Here is a 25,141-nt window from a genome sequence, read left to right as displayed (position 1 = left end):
ATCACAAATCTCTCAACCAAATCTTGATTCGCTTGACTAAATCAACCACCAAACTAAAATTGCTCAATCCTTCAATCCCTGTGGGATCGACCTCACTCCCGTGAGTTATTATTACTTGATGCGACCCGGTGCACTTGCCGGTTAGATTTGGCTGTTTTGGAGAAATTCGTTTCTCCGCAGAAATATCCCATCAGAGGCTGAAATCAAGGGCTATATAAAGGAGCAACAACACATAACAAAGGGAGCTCAACTTTGAGAAAGAATACATTTTAGGAGTAGTTTTAGGGTAGTTTAGTTTACGTTTTCTCTCAAATTTCCTTAGGTTTAATTAGGGTTTGTAGCATTTTATACTTCAAGTTTGATTTTGGATTATAGCTTTTACTTATCTTTGCAAATTTCTATGTTTTGGTTTTATGTACACAAGGTGTTTGTGAAAATGTCAATTATGAATTTTGAGTAGATTTTCCCAACTTGGCTTGGGATTTGAGTACCTAGGATACTAGAGTCATGATGTCCGACATTTAGTGGTAATTCTTGGGCAGTTAGTTGACTCTTGTTTCCACTGACGCTAGCTTTTTATCAACTAGTTTGGTAAGTTAGCTAGGACTTATGGATTAAGGTCAATTGTGCTTGCTTGACCTACTCCTTGATGTTAGGGATTAATTAGGCGTGATTGACTCATCATAATTATCATAGTTGTGGTCATGGCGATGATAGGATTCCTCAGATCCCCATTCTCAAGTCAAGGCTTTCTATGCATTTATAGCATTTTCACTAGTTTTGATCTTGTTTCCCTTTTACTTGCATTTATACTAATTTTGATCATCTCTTAGTTCTTTTATTGTTTAGTTCCTTTAATCTTTAGTTCTTTGATTCAAAAACCCCTTTTTACCTCCACAACCAGAAGAGTAACACTTTCAATTGCATTCCAAGGGAGAACGACCCAAGGTTGAATTACTCTCGATCTCGGTTTATATTTTGTATTTGAATATCTAAACTTTGATGTTGAGAGTTAGTTGTTGATTTAGCTATACTTGCAACGAAGTGATATTATTTTCAGAAATTCTAGATCAACATTAATTTTCTCTATCAAGTTTTTTGCGCCGTTGCCGAGGACGCAATTGAATGTTATCTTTTGGTTGTTGTAAATATGTTGATAGTGTAAATATCTTACTTTTTGGTTGTTTGGTTACTTTTGTTGATACTTAGGTGTTTATTTTTCTTGTTTGTTAATGTCTTTTGTTTTTACATTTTACTTTCTTTATGAGCTATCACCCTTGTTGCTTGGAGCTTGGTTGTGAGTATTTTGTAGGGTATGATGAACTCAAGTTGGGATTGCTTCATGGAGTGGGAGAATCAATTTAGGGAGGAACCAATTGCATATGAGCAACACTCATGGCAAACACCTCCTCTATACTACAACGAGCCAAACCCTCCCCTATGTGAATACTAAATCCAAAGATATGAAAGATACCTCCTACATGACCCCCAACCACCAAACCTTCAAGTACCACACCCTCCACCTCCATGGAATCAAGATACTTATATACCTTACCATCAACCATATGAACCACCATATCCTTACACACCACCTCAATACCTTCACCCACATAATGCACCGTCCAACTTTACAACCTTTCTCCCAACCTTTGAACCTTCTATTCCATCAAATTGTGAAGTTCTCTAACCCTTGCCCCAAGAACAATAAGACTTTCAAGAATTCTTCCAAGAAGGGTTCCGAAAGAAGCAAGGAGAGTTCATTGCTACCATAGCCGAAGCGGTCAACCGCTTAGCCTCACTATACTCGACCACTCAAGACATCCCCCTTGAAGAAAGCAGAGGATCAACTAAGGAGTGTAGAGAGGAGGGGAACATGGAGTCTCAAGGGAAAGAAGAGGAGCTAGGACAAGAGTCACAAGAGGAGGAAAGTAATGCTAGTGAACCAGAAGAGGTGAATAGAGAATTGGAGGAGTTTGATCAAGAAGTGGATTGTATCAGTAATGATTTCTTGTCCACCTTGGTCTACCCCCTCAATGATCTTGGGGAACCTTCCCCTCTTAAGTTTAAGAGAGAAAGGGAAGAGCTAGAAAAGAGTGGTGAGGAAGAGGTAGACATCCAAGAAGTGGAAGCATTCATGCAAGAGTCCAAGTGAGTGACTCTAAACCGAGGGTAATTTGAATGGGTAACAATTTCTTCCATGAGTTTCATAGGCCCACACCAATATGCTTTCTTGAAAACGGACCACCAACTTAAGGTACTTCTTGGAGTGTTAAATGTTGAAGGAATGGGTATTGGTTACCACAGGAATTCAAGGTATAAATGGTGCAAGGTCCACTTGGGAGGATTCCAAGATTCAAGTGGGTGCTTCAAAGGTACTTGGAGAGGTTGTTTATCCCATGGTACACGTGAAAGTCAATAAGAGGATGATAGAGAAACCAAAGAGTAATTCGAGGTCTTCTCTGTGTGCCCTAAGATTGTCGACTTCATCATAGAACCTCTCCCTTGGACTTTGCTCATTGATTTGAACTGGTATCATGGCTTCTATGCCATAAGCAAGTCAGAAGGGTGTTTCTCCAGTAGCTGATTGAGGTATAGTTCGATAGGCTTACAATACTTGAGGGAGATCCTCGACCCAATACCCCTTTGCATCTTGAAGCCTTTTCTTTAACCCAGCTAGTATAACTTTATTGGCTGCCTCAGCTTGCCCATTTGCTTGTGGGTGATCAACCGAGGTGAACTGGTGCTTGATATTCATACTGGCTACCAAGTTTCTGAATGTAGAGTTAGTGAACTGGGTACCGTTATCCGTGGTGATGGAATGGGAAATTCCATACCTGGTAATGATATTCTTGTAGAGGAACATCCGACTTCTCTGAGCCATGATGGTGGTCAAGGACTCTGCTTCAATCCACTTCGTGAAGTAGTCTAATCCTACTATGAGGTATTTTACTTGTCCAGGTGCTTAGGGAAAAGATCCGAGTAGGTCCAGCCCCCGTTTTGCAAAAGGCCACGAGAAGTTATGCTGATGAGCTCTTCGGGGTGAGCGACATAAAAGTTAGCATGCATTTGGCATGGCTGACATTTCTTCACGAAGTCGGTAGCATCCTCCTGCAAGGTCGGCCAGTAAAACCCAGCTCTGATAACTTTTCTAGCTAGAGACCTTGCTCCAAGATGATTTCCGCAGATGCCATTGTGCACCTCTTCTAAAACTTCTGTTGTCTTTGAGGTCTGGACGCACTTCAGCAATGGTGTGGATATTCCTCTTCTATAGAGGATATTTTTCACCAAGGTGTAACTTTGTGCTTTCCTTCGAATTTTCTTGGCTTCTTTTTCCTCCTTGGGTAGGATGTCAAATTTTATGTATTCGATTAATGGGGTCATCCACCCGAGGTCCAAGCCAGATACCTATAGGACGTCTTGTTTGGCCTCTGTTTTCATGACAAAGGGCTCTTGAAGAGTTTCCTGGATCAGGCTTCTGTTATTTCCCCTGGCTTGGTACTTGCTAACTTGGAGAGGGCGTTTGCTCTGCTGTTAAGGTCCCGAGTTATATGTCTGACCTCGGTCCCTGAAAATCGCCTAAGGTACTTCAAAGTTTTGTCTAAATACCTTTTCATATTTGGGTCTTTAGCCTAGTACTCCCCGTTGATTTGAGAAGTCACCACTTGAGAGTCACTGAAGACCACTACTTTGGTTGCACCGACTTCTTCTGCTAGCCTCAACCCGACAATCAAGGCTTCATATTCTGCTTGATTGTTGGAGACCGGGAATTCAAATTTTAGGGAGACTTCTATTTGGGTTCCTTCATGGTTGACTAGTATTATGCCTGCACCGCTTCCGACTTTATTGGAAGAGCCGTCCACATATAACTCCCACACTGTAGAGGCCTTCTCTTGATTTCCCGCGTATTCTGCCATGAAGTCGGTCAGGCACTGGGCTTTAATCGTTGTTCGAGTTTCATACTTTAGATCGAACTCGGATAGTTCTATAGCCCATTGAACCATTCTACTTCTGAATTCTAGACTCAAGCTTTTCCCTAAAAAACTCAAATCACATTGGACAGGACCCTTCCTGATCACTAATGTGTCACCCTATGGTCATATAGAGCTCCAGAGTAATTACTCTGATAAAAGATTTACTGTTAATGGCCAGAGGGTGAAACATTACTTAGGTGGCGAGGTCGAGCAAGAGAAATCCACCCTGCTGCTAACATGAATACTAAAGTCCAGCTAATGACGGTAAAGAAGCGCTTGTTGGGAAGCAACCCAACCATGACTAGTATATTTCTGTTTTCTTTTTGTTTATTTTCTTATTGAGTTATACTAAGTTATCTTCATAGTTGTTTTCTTTTGCTTTTTAATGTTTGTGATCATGTACAGTACTTGGAATAGAGACAGAAATCTTCAGAACTGAAAAAAACAGAACACCCTAGAGGAGTCCCCTTGCTAGCGTTGAACGCCAGACAAGGGGAGGACTGGGCGTTCAATGCCCATAAAGGAGACAGTTTTTGGCATTGAACGCTAGAACAGGTGTTCTGGGCGTTCAATGCTCAAAGGAGGATAGAGTCCAGGCATTGAACGCCAGCCAGGGAACAAGGGCTGGGCGTTCAACTCCCAAAGGAGAGGTGCAGCCTGGCGTTGAACGCCAGAATCGAGCCATTCTGGGCGTTCAACGCCCAAAGGGGAGTAAGGAAGGGTGACATTTTTGAAACCGTATCTTTTCTAAATCTTGTCTTTTTAATCTTCCATCCTATCATTTTAAATCTTATTTTTTTCAATTATTTTTAATTCACTTCTTTTTAAACAAGAACCTTTCAACCATTATCTTTTAAATTCAATTTCTCTACATATCCTTCAAATTTTAAAGATCTTTTCAAATCTTTTACAATTCTTTTCAAAATCTCTCGAAACATTTCACATCTTTTTCAAATCTTTCCTTAAAATTTAAAATCTTTTTCCTATCTTTAATGCTTTAAAGATATTAAATCTTATCTTTCTTTTATCTTTTTAAAAGATCTTGAATCATATCTTTACTATCTTTTATCTTGAACCCTATCTTGTATTTTCGAAAATCCCACCTCCTTCTATCACTTGCGCTCCACATATCCCTTCACCCCTCTCCTCCATTTGAATTCCTCTTCCCCTCTTCTCTTTTTGCTTGGGACGAGCAAATCTTTTAAGTTTGGTGTTGGAAAAGCATTGCTTTTCTTTCCTTCTCTTCTCATGGCACCAAAAGGTGGAAAACCCACTTCAAGTAACAAGAAAGAAGCTATCCCACCAACGGCTACTTTCAAACCTTACAGGTTCTATACCAAGCTTCATGAGGAGCATTACCAAAAGGTAATGAGCAAGAAGACAGTGATCCCAGAAGTCAAATTTGAATTTAAAAATGATGAGTACCCGGAGATCCATGAGCAGATTCGAATGAGGGGTTGGAAAACTCTGACCAACCCTACAACCAACGTTAGAACAATGATGATCCATGAATTTTATGCAAATCTGGGGATGATAGAAAAGCAAAAGAGGGATGGACAAGGGTTCGATACTTGGCGTACCATGGTCAGAGGAAAGACTCTGCACTTTGATATGGATAGTGTAAGAGAGGAACAAAAAGACCAGTCCATCATACTTTGTAAACTAGTTAAAGAACAAGAGAAGCAGGGGCGTGAACTAGAAGAGATGAAGCATCAGAAATTATCCCCTGAAGAGAAGAATGACCACCATGACTAAGGTGGTTGAGTTCCATCCTATCTACCTAAGTCTCGTTCTAGTATTTTAATTTCTATCTTTTAATTTGAAAATTGCATGATCACTATTAGGATTTTAAGTTTTTACTTCTTGTCAATTAGGTATAAAATATTCCTCTTATCATTCCATTAAACATGAATAAAATTTTGATTTTTTTTAGAAGCAGCAAAGATGCATAATTTTGAGTTACATAATAAGAATAGTCCAATTGTTTGATGTGGTGGCATTACTTTTATCTTTCTGAATGCATGAATTAACATGCATATTTGATATTGGAGTTAAGAATGTTGGCTCTTGAAAGAATGATGAAAAAGGAGAAGTATTATTGGTGATCTAAAAAATTCAAAAATTTGATTCTTGAAGCAAGAAAAAGCAGCAAAAAGAAAAAGAAAGAAAAAGCAGCAAAAGGAAAAAGAAATAAAAAGCAGCAAAAAGAAAAAGAAAAACAAAAGCAAAAGAAAAAGCCAATAGCTCTTTAAACCAAAAGGCAAGAGCAAGTGTCCAAGGCTTTGAGCATCAATGGTTAGGAGGGCCTAAAAGAAACAAAAGATTAGCCTAAAAAGTTCAAACGAGCTCCCCCCTAACTAAATGCTTGTGGTGTAAAGGTGTCAAGTGAAAAGCTTGAGACTGAGCAGTTAAAGTCGTGATCCAAAACAAAAGAGTGTGCCTAAGAACTCTGGACACCACTGGTTGGGAATTCTAGTCAAGCTGAATCACAATCCAATTGGGTTCACCCAGTTAAATATCTGTGGCGTTTATATATCTGGTGGTAATACGGGAAAACAAAGCACTTAAGGTCACGGCCAAACTAAAAAAGAAGCTGTGTTCAAGAATAAAAAAGAGCTAAACTAAGGGAGTCAATGATATCATCCAGATTCTGAGTTCCTAAAGATGCCAGTGCTTCTGAGCTTCAAAGGATAGTGAGATGCCTAAACTATTCAGAAGTAAATAGTTATTAGCCCCGTTCATCAATTGGAACTGAGCTTCATTGAAAATTCTGAGATTCATTGTATCTTTCTCTTCTTTTTATCTTACTTTGTTTTTGGTTGCTTGGGGACAAACAACAGTTTAAGTTTGGTGTTATGATGAGCGGATATTTTATACGCTTTTTGGCATCATTTTCATATTGTTTTAGTTATGTTTTGTTTAAGTTTTATTATGTTTTAATAGTTTTTAGTGCAAAATTCATATTTTTGGATTCTACTTTGAGTTGTTGTGTTTTATGATAATTTTAGGTAAATTCTGGCTGAAATTGAGGAGCTTTGGAAAATTCTGATTCAGAGACAGAGAAAGGACTGCAGATGCTGTCAGGTTCTAACCTCCATGCACTTGAAGGAGAATTTTTGGAGCTATAGATGTCCAAATTATGCGCTCTCAATGGATATGGAAAGCTAACATCCAGGGATTTCCAGCAATATATAATAGTTTATACTTTTTTCTGGAAATGAAGGGCCAAAAATGGCGTTCAACGCCAGCTACCAACCCCACTCTTGGCGTTGGACACCAAAAAGGGAGTAGCTGGCGCCCAACACCCAAAAGAGAGTTCCAAGCTGGCATCCAACGCCCCAAAGGGAGTACCAACTCGTGCCTTCACCCTAAGCTCAGTCCAAACACTCACCAAGTGGGCCCAGAAAGTGGATTTTCGTACTACAAGACTAGTTTATCTTATTTCTGTAAACCCTAGCTATTAGATTAGTATTTAAGGAGGAGATCACCCCTATTTAGGATCTTCTTCCTCCCCATTCGAACATTACACTATTATTTTTTTGTAAGGTATGAGCAACTAAACCTCCTAAGTTAGGGTTAGGAGCTCTGCTAATTCTCATCGATTAATAATATTACTATTTCTATTTTAATACACGTTTGATTCCATTCTCTTGTGCACTTTCATTCTTCATCTCATGAATTGAGGATGACCCGTGACAATCATCCTTGTTCTACATGGGTTCTGTGTGAGTCTTGACCCGGATAGCCTTGAACCACAGTTAGAGAGTGTACTATGGATTCCAAGAGCGTGCCTGGGCAACTTTGGAAAAGTGACATAAAATCCCGTTGACTGTGGGTTACTGAGGTCTTTGTGGCATTAAGGCTAGAGTCTGAGAAGTAGCATTTCCTGATCCGGAAGATCCAACCTTGTCTGTAGCGTTTTGAGTAGGATTGTGAAGGAGAGTGGATTGCTTAGTGCTTCACCTTCGGCTGTAGTGGGAAGCCATGAGTTAACTTGATGAGGATGCTACATGAGTTGCTCGGATATGGTAGACTGTTATGGCTTAGAAGAGGCTAACTTGATGAGGATGCTACATGAGTTAGTCAATTACGGGTGCCATTGAATGAATCATTCGTTATTGGAGTAGACAGTGAGAAAGGTTAACCCAGAAGGAATACTCATCTCCGAAGCCTTAACTGAATCTCTATCATTGCTTACACTTTAACCTAGTATTTAGTTCTTTATTATTTTTTTTATGTTTTTAAACAAACAACCATCTTTTCTAATCGCTTGACTAAGATCTACAAGGTAGCCACTATTTGCTCAATCCGACAATCTCTGTGGGATTCGACTCTCACTCACCTGAGGTATTACTTGGACGATCCGGTGCACTTGCCGGTCTATCTGTGCGATACTTGCCGAGTTCAATTTCGTGCACCACTACTGTAGCAAGGCAATGCTGTGATAACTTGGGATGCTTTTCGAGTCGAATTTTACAAGAAACACTTTCCAAACTCTGTTAGAGTGGCGAAGGAGTCAGAGCTGTTGCAGCTAAAGCAAGGCTCAATGACTATGGCAAAGTACACCAGCAAGTGTGAGGAGCTCTACCAATTTTCTAAGGTCTGTCAAGGTGCTTCGGAGGATTACGAAGAATGGAAATGCATTAAGTATGAGGGTGGATTATGGATTGACATCATAAGTTTTGTGGGGCCTTTGGAGGTCTGAATTTTCTCCGAGCTAGTGAACAAGAGTAGGGTTATGGAAGAATGTTCAAGAAAGGCTGATGTAGCAAAAGATGACCGTCGTCAATTTTACAAGAAAGATCATGATAGAGATTTTGTATCGAGGGGTCGAGACTTCAAGAGGAGTGGCCATGCACCATAATACTCACAAGGCCGGAGTGATTTCTGAAGGACTGACAACTGTCAGGGGATTGGTACAAAGAAGTAGGCAATGACTTATTCAGATGATTTGACTTGCAAAAGGTGTGGAAAATACCACCTGGACCAGCCATGCAGGGTCGGACTAGGTGTATGTTACAAGTGCGAGAAACCAGGGCATATGTCCTGGGATTGTCTACACATGAAGAACCGGCATGCAGCTAGATATGATTCTCTGGTCCAACGTAATTGCGAAACTGGTAATCAAACTCTAATTGCATTGTATGATACTGAAACGCCATATTTATTCATAGCTTATGACGGAGATGAGGATTTAGGACCGAAAGTGTCAAATTTAGGACTGAACCTTAACTTAATTGTGCTGCATAGAATGTCGTTGTTAGGGCTGTGATGAGCGGATAATTTATACGCTTTTTGGCATTGTTTTTACATAGTTTTCAGTATGATTTAGTTAGTTTTTAGTATACTTTTATTAGTTTTTAAATAAAAATCACATTTCTGGACTTTACTATGAGTTTGTGTGTTTTTCTATGATTTCAGGTAATTTCTGGCTGAAATTGAGGGACTTGAGCAAAAATCAAATTCAGAGGTTGAAGAAGGACTGCAGATGCTGTTGGATTCTGACCTCTCTGCACTCAAAGTGGATTTTCTGGAGCTACAGAACTTCAAATGGTGTTCTCTTAATTGCGTTGAAAAGTAGACATCCAGGGCTTTTCAGAAATATATAATAGTCCATACTTTGCCTGAGTTTAGACGACGTAAACTGGCGTTCAACGCCAGTTCCATGCTGCATTTTAGAGTTAAACGCCAAAAACAGGTTGCAAAGTGGAGTTAAACGCCAGAAACAGGTTACAAACTGGCATTCAACTCCAAGAGAAGCCTCTACCGTATAAAGCTCAATGCTCAGCCCAAGCACACACCAAGTGGGCCCCAGAAGTGAATTTCTGCATCATTTACTCATTTCTGTAAACCCTAGTAACTAGTTTAGCATAAATAGGACTTTTTACTATTGTATTTACATCTTCGGATCATTTTTAAGACTTGGTCACTCCGGTTCCCCTCTGGGGCCGAGACCAATGAACTCCATTATCACTTATGTATTTTCAACGGTAGAGTTTCTACACACCATAGATTAAGGTGTGGAGCTCTGCTGTTCCTCATGAATTAATACAAAGTACTATCGTTTTTCTATTCAATTCAAGCTTATTCCTATTCTAAGATATTCATTCGCACTTCAATATGAATGTGATGATCGTGACAGTCATCATCATTCCCAACCTATGAACGCGTTCCTGACAACCACATCAGTTCTACCTTAGATTGAATGAATATCTCAGGGATTTCTTAATCAGAGTCTTCGTGGTATAAGTTAGAATCCATGGACGGCCATTCTTGAGATTCGGAAAGTCTAAACCTTGTCTGTGGTATTCCGAGTAGGATCTGGGAAGGGATGGCTGTGACGAGCTTCAAACTCGCGAGTGCTGGGCGTAGTGACAGACGCAAAAGGATCAATGGATCCTATTCCAGTATGATCGAGAACCGACAGATGATTAGCCATGCAGTGATAGCGCATTAGACCATTTTCACTGAGAGGACATGATGTAGCCATTGACAATGGTGATGCCTAACATACAGCTTGCCATAGAAAGGAGTATGAATGATTGGATGAAGACAATAGAAAAGCAGAGGTTCAGGAGGAATAAGCATCTGCATACGCTTATTTGAAATTCTCACCAATGAATTACATAAGTATCTCTATCTTTAATTTACGTTTTATTTATCTTTTAATTATTAAATTTCCATAATCAATTGAATCCGCCTGACTGAGACTTACAAGGTGACCATAGCTTGCTTCAAGCCGACAATCTCTGTGGGATCGACCCTTACTCACGTAAGGTTTATTACTTGGACGACCCAGTACACTTGCTGGTTAGTAGTGTGAAGTTGTGACAAAGAACTAAGATTATGAACGTGCGTATTAAGATTTTAGCGCCGTTACTAAGGAATGAACCGTCACGATTTCTGCGCACCAAGTTTTTGGCGCCGTTGCCGGGGATTGTTCGAGTTTTGACAACTGATGGTTCATCTTGTTGCTCAGATTAGGTCATTTTATTTTAATTTTAAGCTTTTTATTTCTTATTTTCGAAAAAAATACAAAAAAAAATTCTTTTTTTTTTCGTTTTTCCCAAAATAATTTTCGAAAAAAACCAAAAAAAATTAACAAAATCATAAAAACCAAAAATTTTTATTTTTCTTGTTTGAGTTTAGTGTCAATTTTTTAAGTTTGGTGTCAATTGCATGTTTATCTCTTTCTTGCACTTTTCGAAAATTCATGCATTGCATTCTTCATGATCTTCAAGTTGTTCTTGGTAAGTCTTCTTGTTTGATCTTCATATTTTCTTGTTTTGTGTCTTTTCTTGTTGTTCATATGCATTTTCAATTTGTTAGTGTCTAATTATTGAAAATTTCTAAGTTTGGTGTCTTGCATGTTTTTCTTTTCTTAAAAATTTTCAAAAATAAGTTCTTGGTGTTCATCTTGACATTCAAAGTGTTCTTGCATGCATTAGTTGTTTTGATTCATAATTTTTATGTCTTGTGTCATTTTTATGTTTTTCTCTCTCCTCATAAAAATTCAAAAATAAAAAAAATATATCTTTCCCTTTTTCTCTCAAAAATTTTCGAAAATTTGAGTTGACTTTTTCAAAACTTTTTAAAATTTAGTTGTTTCTTATGAGTCAAGTCAAATTTTCAATTTAAAAATTCTATCTTTTACAAATCTTTTTCAAAAATCAAATCTTTTTCATTTTTTTTCTTAATGTTTTTGAAAATTTCAAAATTTATTTTCAAAATCTTTTTCTTATTTCTATTTCATATTTTCGAAATTAATGCCAACAATTAATGTGATTGATTCAAAATTTTTAAGTTTGTTACTTGCCTATTAAGAAAGGTTCAATCTTTAAATTTAAAATCATATCTTTTTGTTTCTTGTTAGTCAAGTAATCAACTTTAATTTTCAAAATCAAATCTTTTTAAATTTCTTTTTCAAATCTTTTTCAAAATAAATTTCAATCACATCTTTTTCAAAATCAATTTCAAAATCTTTTTCTAACTTCTTTTCTAACTTCGTATCTTTTCAAATTTGATTTTCAAATCTTCTTCAATTAACTACTTGACTTTTTGTTTGATTTTAAAAGTTTACTATTTCAATCATATCTTTTTCAAAACTACCTAATTAACCCTCTCTTTCTAATTTTTGAAAATCCCTTCCCTCTTTTTCAAAATTTCTTTTTAATTAACTAATTGTTTTAAACTTTAATTTCATTTCATTTCATTTTTCTTTAATTTTTGAATTATAACTTTGATTTTAAATTAAAAACAAAAAATTATTTATTTTATTTTATTTTATTTTAATTAATTTTTGAATTCTCTCATCTCTCATCTCCTCCTATTTAATTATTCATCTACTGACACTTCTCTTCCACCCAAAATTCGAACACCATCTTCCTCTTTGTATTCGAGTTTTTCTCTTCCCCTTCTTTTATTCTTCTCTTCTACTCACATAAAGGAATCTTTATACTGTGACATAGAGGATTCCATATTTTCTTTTGTGTTCTTTTTTTTTCATATGAGTAGGAACAAGGATAAGAACATTCTTGTTGAAGCTGATCCGGAACCTGAAAGGACTCTGAAGAGGAAGCTAAGGGAAGCTAAAGCACAACTCTCTGGAGATAATCTGACAGAAATTTTCGAAAAAGAAGGAGACATGGCCAAAAATAATAACAATGCAAGGAAGATGCTTGGTAACTTTACTACACCAAATTCCAATTTACATGGAAGAAGCATCTCAATCCCTGCCATTGGAGCAAACAATTTTGAGCTGAAACCTCAATTAGTTTCTCTGATGCAACAGAATTGCAAGTTTTATGGACTTCCATCAGAAGATCCTTTTCAGTTCTTAACTGAATTCTTGCAAATCTGTGATACTGTCAAGACCAATGGGGTTGATCCCGAGGTCTACAGGCTTATGCTTTTCCCGTTTGCTGTAAGAGACAGAGCTAGAATATGGTTGGACTCTCAACCTAAAGATAGCCTGAACTCTTGGGATAAGCTGGTCACGGCTTTCTTAGCCAAGTTCTTTCCTCCTCAAAAGCTTAGTAAGCTTAGAGTGGATGTTCAAACCTTCAGACAGAAAGAAGGTGAATCCCTCTATGAAGCTTGGGAGAGATACAAGGAACTGACCAAAAAGTGTCATTCTAACATGCTTTCAGAATGGACCATCCTGGATATATTCTATGATGGTCTGTCTGAATTATCTAAGATATAATTGGACCATTCTGTAGGTGGATCCATTCACCTAAAGAAAATGCCTGCAGAAGCTCAAGAACTCATTGACAGGGTTGCAAATAACCAGTTCATGTACACTTCTGAAAGGAATCCTGTGAATAATGGGACGCCTCAGAGGAAGGGAGTTCTTGAAATTGATACTCTGAATGCCATATTGGCTCAGAACAAAATATTGACTCAGCAAGTCAATATGATCTCTCAGAGTCTGAATGGATTGAAGGAATCATCCAACAGTACTAAAGAGGCATCTTCTGAAGAAGAAGCTTATGATCTTGAGAACCCTGCAATAGCAGAGGTGAATTACATAGGTGAACCCTATGGAAACACCTATAATCCCTCATGGAGAAATCATCCAAATTTCTCATGGAAGGATCAACAAAAGCCTCAACAAGGCTTTAATAATGGTGGAAGAAACAGGTTTAGCAATAGCAAACCTTTTCCATCATCCACTCAGCAACAGACAGAGAATTCTGAGCAGAATCTATCTAGCTTAGCAAATATAGTCTCTGATCTATCTAAGGCCACTGTGAGTTTCATGAATGCAACAAAGTCCTCCATTAGAAATTTAGAGGCACAAGTGGGCCAGCTGAGCAAAAGAGTCACTGAAACTCCTCCTAGTACTCTCCCAAGCAATACAGAAGAAAATCCAAAGAGAGAGTGCAAGGCCATTGATTTGACCATAATGGCCGAACCTACAAGGGAGGAGGAGGACATGAATCCTAGTGAGGAAGACCTCTTGGGATGTTCAGTGACCAATAAGGAGTATCCCTTTGAGGAACCAAAGGAATCTGCGGCTCATCTAGAGACCATAGAGATTCCATTGAACCTCCTTCTGCCCTTCATGAGCTCTGATGAGTATTCTTCCTCTGAAGAGGATGAAGAAATTACTGAAGACCAAGTTGCTAAGTACCTTGGTGCAATCATGAAGCTGAATGCCAAATTATTTGGTAATGAGCCTTGGGAAGATGAACCTCCCTTGCTCACCAATGAACTAAATACATTGGATAGGCAAAAATTACCTCAAAAGAAACAGGATCTTAGCAAATTCTTAATACCATGTACCATAGGCACCATGACCTTTGAGAAGGCTCTGTGTGACCTGGGGTCAGGAATAAACTTAATGCCACTCTCTGTAATAGAGAAACTTGGGATCTTTGAGGTGCAAGCTGCCAAAATCTCATTCGAGATGGCAGACAACTTAAGAAAACAGGCTTATGGACTAGTAGAGGACGTGTTAGTAAAGGTTGAAGGCCTTTACATCCCTGCTGATTTCATAATCCTAGACACTGGGAAGGATGAGGATGAATCCATCATCCTTGGAAGACCCTTCCTAGCCACAGCAAGAGCTGTGATTGATGTGGACAGAGGAGAGGTGGTCCTTCAACTGAATGAGGACAACCTTGTGTTTAAGATTCAAGGATCTCCTTCTGTAAATGGAGAGGAAGCATGAAAAGCTTCTCTCACTGCAGAGTCAACCAAAGCCCCCACAGTCAAACTCTAAGTTTGGTGTTGGGAGGTCCCAACAATGCTCTGAACATCTGTGAGGCTCCATGAGAGCTCACTGTCAAGCTATTGACATTAAAGAAGCGCTTGTTGGAAGGTAACCCAATGTTATTTAATCATATCTATTTTATTTTCTTTTTGTTATTTCGTGTATGAAAAACAGCATTGAAAACAGCACACCCTGGAGGAGAACAGTCTGGCGTTTAAACACTAGAAACAAGCATCTGCCTGGCGTTAAACGCCAGAAACAGGCTACATTTGGGCATTTAACGCCAGAAACAAGCAGCAATCTGGCGTTAAACGCCAGGATTGCACAGCAAGGGCATTTTACACGCCTAATTGGAGCAGGGATGTTAAGTCCTTGACCCCACTTGATCTGTGGACCCCACAGGATTCCCTCAGGATCTGTGGACCCCACAGGATCCCCACATCTTCTTCTCTCCTCTTCACACATTTTCATAACTCTCTTCCCCAAATACCCTTCACCAATCACCTCAATCACTCTTTCCCATCACCTCTTCACCACTCACATCCATCCTCTCTTTCCCATAAACCCCACCTACCTTCAAAATTCAAACTATTTTCCCTCCCAAACCCAACCCTAATGGCCGAACCCTAACCCTCCCCACACTCCTATATAAACCCCTCATTCCTTCTTCATTTTCACACAACACAACCCTCTCTTCCTCCCCTTGGCCGAATACACCCCTCTCTCCCTCTCCTCTATTTCTCTTCTTCTTCTCCTTCTTTCTTTCTTCTTTTGCTTGGGGACGAGCAAACATTTTAAGTTTGGTGTGGTAAAAAGTATTGCTTTTTGTTTTTCCATAACCATCAATGGCACCTAAGACCAGAGAATCCTCAAGAAAGAGGAAAGGAAAGGCAATTGCTTCCACATCTGAGTTATGGAAGATGGAGAGATTCATCTCAAAGGTCCATCAAAACCACTTCTATGAAGTTGTGGCCAAGAAGAAAGTGATCCCTGAGGTTCCTTTCAAGCTCAAAAAGAATGAGCATCCGGAGATCCGACTTGAAATCCAAAGAAGAGGTTAGGAAGTTCTCACCAACCCCATTCAACAAGTCGGGATCTTAATGGTTCAAGAGTTCTATGCAAACGCATGGATCACTAGGAACCATGATCAAAGTGTGAACTCGAATCCAAAGCATTGGCTTACCATGGTTCGGGGGAAATACTTAGATTTCAATCCGGAAAATGTAAGGCTGGCGTTCAACTTGCCAATGATGGAAGAGAACGCACGCCCCTACACTAGAAGGGACAACTTTGATCAAAGGTTGGACCAAGTCTTCATTGACATATGTGAGGAAGGAGCTCAATGGAAAATTGACTCAAGAGGCAAGCCGATTCAATTAAGAAGGCATGACCTCAAACCAGTGGCTAGGGGATGGCTAGAGTTCATTCAACACTTCCCTAGGAGAATTAAGCTCCAACATGGGACAACTAAGGATGGAGCACCAAGAGCATTCCATCATCCTCCATGAAATTAGAGAAGATCAAAGAGCTATGAGGGAGGAGCAACAAAGACAAGGAAGAGACATAGAGGAGCTCAAAAGTACCATTGGTTCTTCAAGAAGAGGAAGACGCCATCCTCACTAAGGTGGACTGATGTCGGGTTTTCTACCAGTAAAGAAATTCATAGAAACGGTTGCGTTGTAGATATAGTTTCTAAACCGGCAAAAATTCCTTCGTACAAACGTGTTGGGTGTCACAAGTAACAAACCCCTTTAAAAATTGTTAACCGAGTATTCAAACCTCGAGTCGTCTTCTCAAGGAACTGCGAGGAAGTATGTTCTTATTATTGGCTATAAAGGTTATAATCGGGGTTTAGAAGGTGAGAAGCAAGTAATTTAAATGACGAGTGAATTAAATGGCAATTAAGAATAAATAATAACTGTAAAGCAACTTTTAGCAAGGTAGAGAAATTAGAGGTCCAACTTAGTTATCTCTCTCTACAATAATGAAAGTTGAATCTAAACTCCACTTGGTCAACCTTCACCAGGGCAAAGGAAAGTCAATGGACTAATTAAATTGACTTTCGAATCCTAATTATTTCCTCAGAAAATGTTGGGATTATTTAAGTTCAGCTCAATTAGCAAGATAACGATTATTAATTATGTTGAGTTTAATAACTGTTGAGTTACTAAATTCTTAACCAGAATCAAAAGGGGAAAAGTAAAATTGCTGGAATGATAAAGAGGTCCTTAGATGGGAAGCAATGGTAACTTAAATCAAAGAGAATAATCATAAACTGAACATACCTCAATTATCATTAATTCAAATAATAGTTTGTAACATGAGAGAATTCATAAATCAAATTATAATAATCAATTCAAATGTTGGAATAAATAAATAGAAGTAATACTAAAAGAACATTAAACCTGGGATCCAGAGTTACTCTTAAAACAAGAAGAAATCCTAAATCCTAAAAGAGAGAGAGAAGATCTCCCTCTCAACTAAATCTAAATCATTGAAAGGTAAAAATATGCAAGCTCCCCTTGAATGGAAGTATTTTCACACTTTATAACCTCTGGTCTATGCTGTCTGTACTTGGATCTGGGCCAAAAAGGGCTTCAGAATTCGCTGGGGGCGTATTCTGTGATTTCTGGTGCGTGGCCTCTGTCACGCGTCCGCGTGGGTCACGCGGTCGTGTCATTCGGAGCTTTTCCTTGCCACGCGGTCGCGTCAGTCATGCGGCCGCGTCGCTACTGATTCGTGCTTGGCACGCGATCGCGTCATCCATGCGATCGCGTGGATACCAGTTTCTTTAAAGCTCCGTTTTGCTTTCTCCTTCCATTTTAGTATGTTTCCTTTTTCATCCTTTAAGTCATTCTGCCTTAGAAAATCTGAAACTACTCAACACACTAATCACGGCATCGAATAAAAATAAAGGTAATTAAAATAATTAATTTTTAAAGCTTAGGAAACATGTTTTTCACAACATGACATAATAAGGAAGGGAAAGTAAAACCATGCAATTAATGTGAATAAGTAGGTGAAGAGTTGAATAAATCACTCTAATTAAGCACAAAAGAACTCATGAAATATGGGTTTATCAACCTCCCCACACTTAAACACTAGCATGTCCTCATGCTAAATCCAAGGTAAATAATTAAGGTTAAAGTGATGGAATGTTATGAAATGCAACCTATGCTAAATGCATCTACCTAATGGGTCATGCAATTCTAGTTCATCTACTCATATATAAAGCTTACATGTAGCTAAGTTAATTCACATTCTCAAGGAGATATATATATATATATATATATATATATATATATATATATATATATATATATATATATATATATATATAGCTAACCCTTAAAAAATAAAGCATTTTAGCAAATGAGATGGGAAAGAAAACTTTGTACAAACTTGCAAAATAATTAGTAATTTAAGTACAGATATATGTTGATGAGTTATTGAACCCTCACTGGATTTTGTGTTTACTCTCTAGTCACTCAGTGTTTATTGGGTTTATTCACTCTATTTCTCTTTTTATTCTTAATTTCTATAGCTTTGTTCTTCATCTAACCAATCAACAATTATAGAATATAGTCATACCAAAACTCATGAGGTCTTTAATTAAGGTTGTAATGGGGTCAAGGCAAAGGGTAAGGATATATGTATAAGGCTAAGTGAGCTAATAAGTGAATCCTTAATTAGACTAAGATCTCACCTAACATACATATTTAGTAAAATAAAATTTCTTTACCTATTTTCCCATATTTCCCACTTATTGTTACATGCTCATGTTTCACTTTTTAATTTATTTTTTTATTCCATGTGCATTGTTTTCATTGGGGAATTTCCTTTTTGTATTCCCTCTTATTTAGATGCTGAAAAATAACTTTTTTTTAATGCACATGATAATTAAATCACTTAGATTTTCTCATGAGCATGCTTCCCAAATTTTATTTTATTCCTTTTTACTTTTTCTACCTTTTTGGTTCTATCATCCATGTTCCCAAAAGGTTTCCCACATTTAACTCTATTCATGATTTTCTATCTTAAGCTAGCCAAGGATTCACTTGGGATTTTCTTTTGTTTTTCTGCTTAAGGCTAGTAATTTGGCTAAATAGAATAAAGGGGTTTTAATAGGCTCAAGGGGGCTAACAAGGGTGATGTAAAAGGCAGGCTAATTTGGGGGTGAGTGAGCTTAAATCAAATGATGGCCTCAATCATTCTCTTGGTATGTATCTATTCTATATTCTATAATTGGACATATAGATTAAAGCAAAGGAAAGAACATCAGAATAAAAAGAAATGTAACACACAGAAATGAAATTATGGTTTGAATGTAACCATACAATTTAAGCTCAAGACTCACAGGCTGTGTGTTCTCTAACTCAAGCATCATATATCATTTATATATTGTATGCAGGTTTAGTTAAAAATTCCAATTATTCTGTTGAAAAAAATTATTTAGGGTAGCTTTTAAAGTTTTAATGTTCCTCCTTGATGAAATATTGTCAACTAACATGTAATGCTATATATACAAGGTGTGGGTTGTTTTGATTCTGTTAAAGTTTCTAGTTTACTTGCTTTTTGTATTTTTTTATTTAAACTATACTATCTTATGCTACAAAAAGGGTAAACTATACTAATTAATCCACTAATAAATCAGAATTGCAAACTAAACTAAATGACTAAAATGAGCTAAATAACTAAAATATGAACAAAAAAATGCAAAATGTAGAAAATAGAGTAAAATACACAAGTAGCAATGTATAAGTACTCAGAAAATAACAATAAAAGAAAAAGAGAAAAATACAGAAAAATATCCAAAATAAAAGAAAAAGTATGTAGTAGTTCACCAAAATAAACGCCAGAGATGGCGACCTCCCCACACTTAAAATGAAGCATCGTCCTCGATGCTCAATCAAGCCGGGTGTGAAGGAGTGTCATCACTGGTAGGGATGGTAGCTGGGGTCTCTGTGGCGGTGGTGGGCTGAGAGTCTGGCTGCTGTAGAGGGGAGACTGACTGGATCGGGATCTCTGGATCTGCAGCCTCAATCTGGGGCATAACCTCCTGATGCGGGGCAGTCTGCTCTGTGGCTGCCTGCTGATGAGTCTCCGCCTGGGAATGAGTCTCCTCCTCGTGCTCATCCTCCTCCTCCTCTGATGGCTCTGAAGGGGTGTCGGGCTCGGAGGGGATGTCGGCGCCCTGTCTGATCATCAGCTTCAGATGAGAATAGCGTCGCCTGCTGCGGTGCTCCAATCTCTCATACCGGCGCCTGTTACGGCGCTCCATCTGATCAAGCTGGCGGAAAAGACGGTGCACGAGGCGATAAACTGACTCAGAGGCGGGTGGAGGTGCAGTGGTGGCAGCAGGGGCAGCTGGGGCAGCTGTGGATGAAGAGGGCCCAGCAGACGGAGGGGCTGTCTCATCAGTAGCAGTGACAGGTGGTGGTCTGTAGCCCAAGGCAAGGAAGTTTCTGCTGTGCGGGATGATCTTCCTGCAGTCCGCTGCTGGTGGTCGCTCATCGGCATCCTCCCAAGGCACATCAGCCTAACGGCCTAGCCGTGTAACCAGGTAAGGAAAGGGGAGGGTGCCTCGGACGTGGGCCCTGGCCATATAATGCCGGATAAAACGAGGCAGATAAATGTCCTTACCCTCCAGCACACACCAAAGGAGGGTGATCATGGTAGCCGGGATCTCCGTCTCGTGAGTACTCGGCATCACAAAATTACTCAAGATCTGATGCCATAGCCGAGCCTCATCATTTAAGTACACTCTCTTGATCCCTCTAGGCATAGTGGTGTTCTGACCCATCTCCCAAGGAACAGCAGGGTCGAGAGCTATCCTTGCCTTGCATCCCAGTCAAACTGCATCTGGCCCATGTTTTCCTCAGCCTGTGCAAAACCATCTGGCTGATCGGACTTGGCTGGGAGCTGGAGAATGGTCTCTATGGCCTTCTCAGTGACCAGAATTTGCTTTCTCCTCAGGTTCACTGCATCTAGGGTAGTAAGGTAGTAGTTGTAATAGAATTCCCAGACCCAAGATGCATTGACCTCTGTCAGTGATCTCTCCAGAAAGAACCAGCCCCTTTGCTTGATTTGCTCAGTAGTGTATTGCTGGAGGGCTTTTGGAATCTTCAAGGTACGTTCCAGGTATAGATTTCTGGAGTTTGCAAAAGTCGGGTACTTCAGCTTACAGTACCGGTTTGCAAATTTTATAGGATCAGTCGAAGGGAGCAGCTGGTCAGCTTTTTCCTGCTGTGTGAAATTCTTCTCCCGCCATGAGGAATCGTGCATTAGAGAAATGATGGACTGGGAGGAATCTCCTCTCTTACGCTTGCCAGTAGCCTTGCCTTTACCTTTCCTCTGTGAGGCAGACATCCTGAAAAACAGAAAACCAGGAATGGATAAAAAAAATAGGAAAGCAAATAGGCAATTTAAACAAAGGAAACTCAAAGCGGTAAGGGAGAAATAGAATAAGGAAAATGAGTATATGAAATGTGATTGAATTTATGTTAAATGGAAAAAAATAAGCAATATGCCATGGTTAGAAAGTTAGAGGAAAGTGAAAATAATCAGAAAAGAGATCAAAAGGGTTAGTATGGTTAGGATTTGAAAAAGAAATTAGTAAATTAAAATTAGTGAGTTAGGAAGGTAAGTGGCATAGAAAAATTCCATATAACAAGGATTCACAGGTAAGAATAGAAGTACTCATAATTGAATAAAGAAAACAGGGTGATGCTGATTCGAATAGAAATAAAGAAATCAAAAATTGGAATCAGTGAATCACAAATGCATCTTATGAACCAGGAAAGCAAAAGAGGATAAGAAAGTGGCCCTTAGCATTCATGAAATGGTTTGGGGGAGGTAGAGTAAAACAGAGTTGCCAAACCAAAACAAGAATGAAAACAATTTTCAAAAAATTTGGGCAGCATTCCGGCTAAAATTGGATTGTCCCGGAAAATAAACAATAATCAGATCAGTTCATATGAATTAAAAGAAAGAAAGCTGCATGTACATAGATATAAAATAAACAGAAAAACTCAATGTAAACAGCAGCAACATACAAGAAAGCAGCATATGAATCATGATTATAGCAGCAACAGATTTGCACATAGGATAAAACAGAAGTAAGAACAGTGCAAGTAAACAGACCTAGATCCACTAACCACAGCCTAAGCTACCTAACAACCTAAAAATCCACTACAACATGCAAGTCTAGCTATCCTAATTATGAACATAAACGGAATAAAAAATACAAAAAAGTGACGAACGGATAAAAAGGTTACGTGTTGCGGAACCTGGTAAGCGGAAGGGGTGGAACAGGGAAGAAGGTGGCTGCAGCGGCATCCTGCGCGGTGGTGGTGCACGGCGATGCGATGGTGGCTGATGGGGCAGTGGCGGCGAGGGTTTTGGGTTGGTGATAGAAGAAGGGGGGTGTGGTTGGGTGGCGGAGAGGGAGGGGGCGCGGCTGGGTGGCGGTGGTGGGGGGCGGTGGTCGCGGAGGCAGTGGCGGAGAGGGGAGAGCAGGAAGGGAGAAGAAGGGAGGGGAGGGGGTGGGGGCGGCGGCGTACGGGGTGGCGGCGGCGTCTGGGTGGCCGGCGGTGGCGGCTGGGTGGTGGTTGGAGGGAGAGGGAGAAGAGGGTTGGGGGTGGGAGGGGGCTCGCGACTGATAGGGTTCGCGGGCTGGGGGGTTATATTTCCGAATCCACGCGGCCACGTGGGGCACGCGGTCGCGTGGTTGGGACGAGAATGGGAGTGACGCGATCACGTGGGGTGCGCGATCGCATGAGAGGGGGGAAAGAAGGGTGACGCGATCACATGGGTCGCGCGATCGCGTCGCTGGAAGTTGTGCTAAACGCACGACTCCAGCGCCGTTTTAGCGCAACTCTCTGTCTCCTTTTGGGGTGATGTGTAATCCATGCGACGCGATCGCGTCGCTCACGCGGTCGGGTGGGATTGGTATTGGGTAAGTGACGCGATCGCATTGGGCATGCGATCGCGTGGGCTAATTTGTGCAAAACGCACAAGGGCCGCACGATTCCAGCCTAACTTTCTGTTCGTTGGATCCTTACGCCGATTATATATCACGCGGCCGCGTGGTTCACGCGGTCGCATGGGTGGTGTTTTGCGCGATACGACGCGATCGCATGGGGCATGCGGTTGCGTCCTGCAACCCTTTTTTTTATATGCATGAAAAATGCAGAATGCAATGACTATCATGAATGCTTATGCATGATTCCAGGTTTAATAAATTAAAATGAAAAAGGAAAAATGAAAGTAATTAACAAGAAATAAATTGAAAAAGAAGCGACCATACCATGGTGGGTTGTCTCCCACCTAGCACTTTTAGTTAAAGTCCTTAAGTTGGACACTGGAAGGGTATCCTGTTATGGTGGCTTATGTTTAAATTCGTCCAAAATTTTCCACCAGTGCTTGGAATGCCAATAGCCTCCGGGGTCCCAAACTAGGCATGTAAAGCTTCTGAGCAGCTTCAAACCGATATTCAGCCTCCCGGGATGATGAATGTCAGAATATAATCCATGATCCCAAGCTGTGTTTTTAGATTCGCCTTCGTTTTGATTTGCAAGTTTCCATTCGGGCGGGTTAAAAAGTAGAATCTCACCATGGCGACCAAACGTTCTCCGTGATCCATGCAATTAAGCATGATACCAATCCGTGTACTTCGAGGTGAAGCGTGGAACCTTATTGAACCTGGTGTACCAGTTCTGAGTACGAGCCAATTCCCTCTTACTCTTAAAGCCGCAGAGAGCTCTGAGTTGGCCATCTGTTTCAAGCAAACCATATTCAAGTGAATAAGTAAAATTATAAGTTAAGGATTGTACCCACTTGAAGCTTGTATTGGGTGGTAATGGCCTTGGGATAGGTGTTTTTGGTGGTTCTGCAAGTTCCGTTTCCTTGTGCTCTTCTGTGAATTCTTCCATTTCCTTGCAAAGATCTTCAATTGTATCTGTATCCTGGTCAAAGTCTTCTATGTCTTCCTCATCACTCGAGTCATAGATTGGAGGTTGAGAGAAATCTACCTCCGCATCATTTTCATATTCACTTGGGGAAGATTCTTCGATCTCAGAGAATTCACTTGCGGACGCAAGTTCATCACTAGGAGAACTAGACTTGTGACGATCATCATCAAGGAAATTTGCTTCTTGGATTATTCCGTCTGATTCTTCGTAAACGACTTGCCTTGGAGATTGTACGGTATCCTCCTTAGCATTAACTGTGGCATCTTGGACGGAGTTTTCCTCAATTCTGGATTCCCAAGGAAGTTCAGCATCGCCTAGATCTTCAACCAACTCTTCTTCTTGAACAATGACAGCTTCTTCCACTTGTTCTAGTACGAATTCATTCTCTGTCTTATCCACTGGAGTCTCTAATATTTCTTTCATGCTACGCTCTTCATCGGGCTGTCCACATGGAGCTGTGGTTGATCCTTGTATATTTGAGCGCCTAGTGGCCCATTGAATTAGTGCTTGCTCCAGTTGTTAAATGGTTGTTTGAAATTTAATTACTGTTTCCTTTAGGCGATCCTTTGCTTTGCGGTTTGCCAGACTTGGACATGATACAAAGGAAAGTGGTGATGATTGGGAACGATTGGATTGGTATTGGGGTAAGGAAGGATCATATGATGGCGAATGGTGAAGAGAAGCTTGTGAGTGTGGTGGTTCGAGGTTATGTTGAAAGGATGGTTCATATGCACGGGGTGGGGCTCGTTGGTAGTTACAAGGTTGTCCACCATGTCTTTCAGCTGGGTATGCACGGTGGAATGGTCTTTGTCCATGATATCTCGGAGGGTGTTGCTGCCAAAAGGGTTGATTAGATCCTCTTGGTCCATCCATCCTTGATTGGTCTGACCTTGATGCACATTCCTGCTGTAACTTCTATTTCCTTTAATAATATTAGAACCAAACTCAAAGTGAGAGGGGTGAGAGTTCATAGTAGCAAATAAAGATAAAAAAGGAAAAACAAAAGTAAATAAACAAGCAAAAGAAAAATATTTACAATAACCAATAATAAGGCACACGTTAGCAGTTCCCCGGCAACGGCACTATTTTGACGTCGGGTTTTCTACCAGTAAAGAAATTCATAGAAACGGTTGCGTTGTAGATATAGTTTCTAAACCGGCAAAAATCCCTTCGTACAAACGTGTTGGGTGTCACAAGTAACAAACCCCTTTAAAAATTGTTAACCGAGTATTCAAATCTCGGGTTGTCTTCTCAAGGAACTGCGAGGAAGTATGTTCTTATTATTGTCTATAAAGGTTATAATCGGGGTTTAGAAGGTGAGAAGCAAGTAATTTAAATGACGAGTGAATTAAATGGCAATTAAGAATAAATAATAACTGTAAAGCAACTTTTAGCAAGGTAGAGAAATTAGAGGTCCAACTTAGTTATCTCTCTCTACAATAATGAAAGTTGAATCTAAACTCCACTTGGTCAACCTTCAC

General features: G+C 39.8%; 1 non-coding gene across 1 annotated transcript; it reads right to left on the bottom strand.

Annotated features, from left to right (window-relative positions):
* Positions 1-13,008: 13,008 nt before the first annotated feature.
* On the bottom strand, positions 13,009-13,112 carry LOC112731942 (small nucleolar RNA R71). Its single transcript, XR_003167690.1, has one exon. It is a non-coding gene; the product is annotated as a small nucleolar RNA R71 (small nucleolar RNA).
* Positions 13,113-25,141: the final 12,029 nt, after the last annotated feature.

The sequence above is a fragment of the Arachis hypogaea genome, chromosome 12 (assembly GCF_003086295.3).
Source record: "Arachis hypogaea cultivar Tifrunner chromosome 12, arahy.Tifrunner.gnm2.J5K5, whole genome shotgun sequence".
NCBI lineage: Eukaryota > Viridiplantae > Streptophyta > Magnoliopsida > Fabales > Fabaceae > Arachis > Arachis hypogaea.
This window is presented reverse-complemented; position numbering and strand designations above follow the sequence as displayed.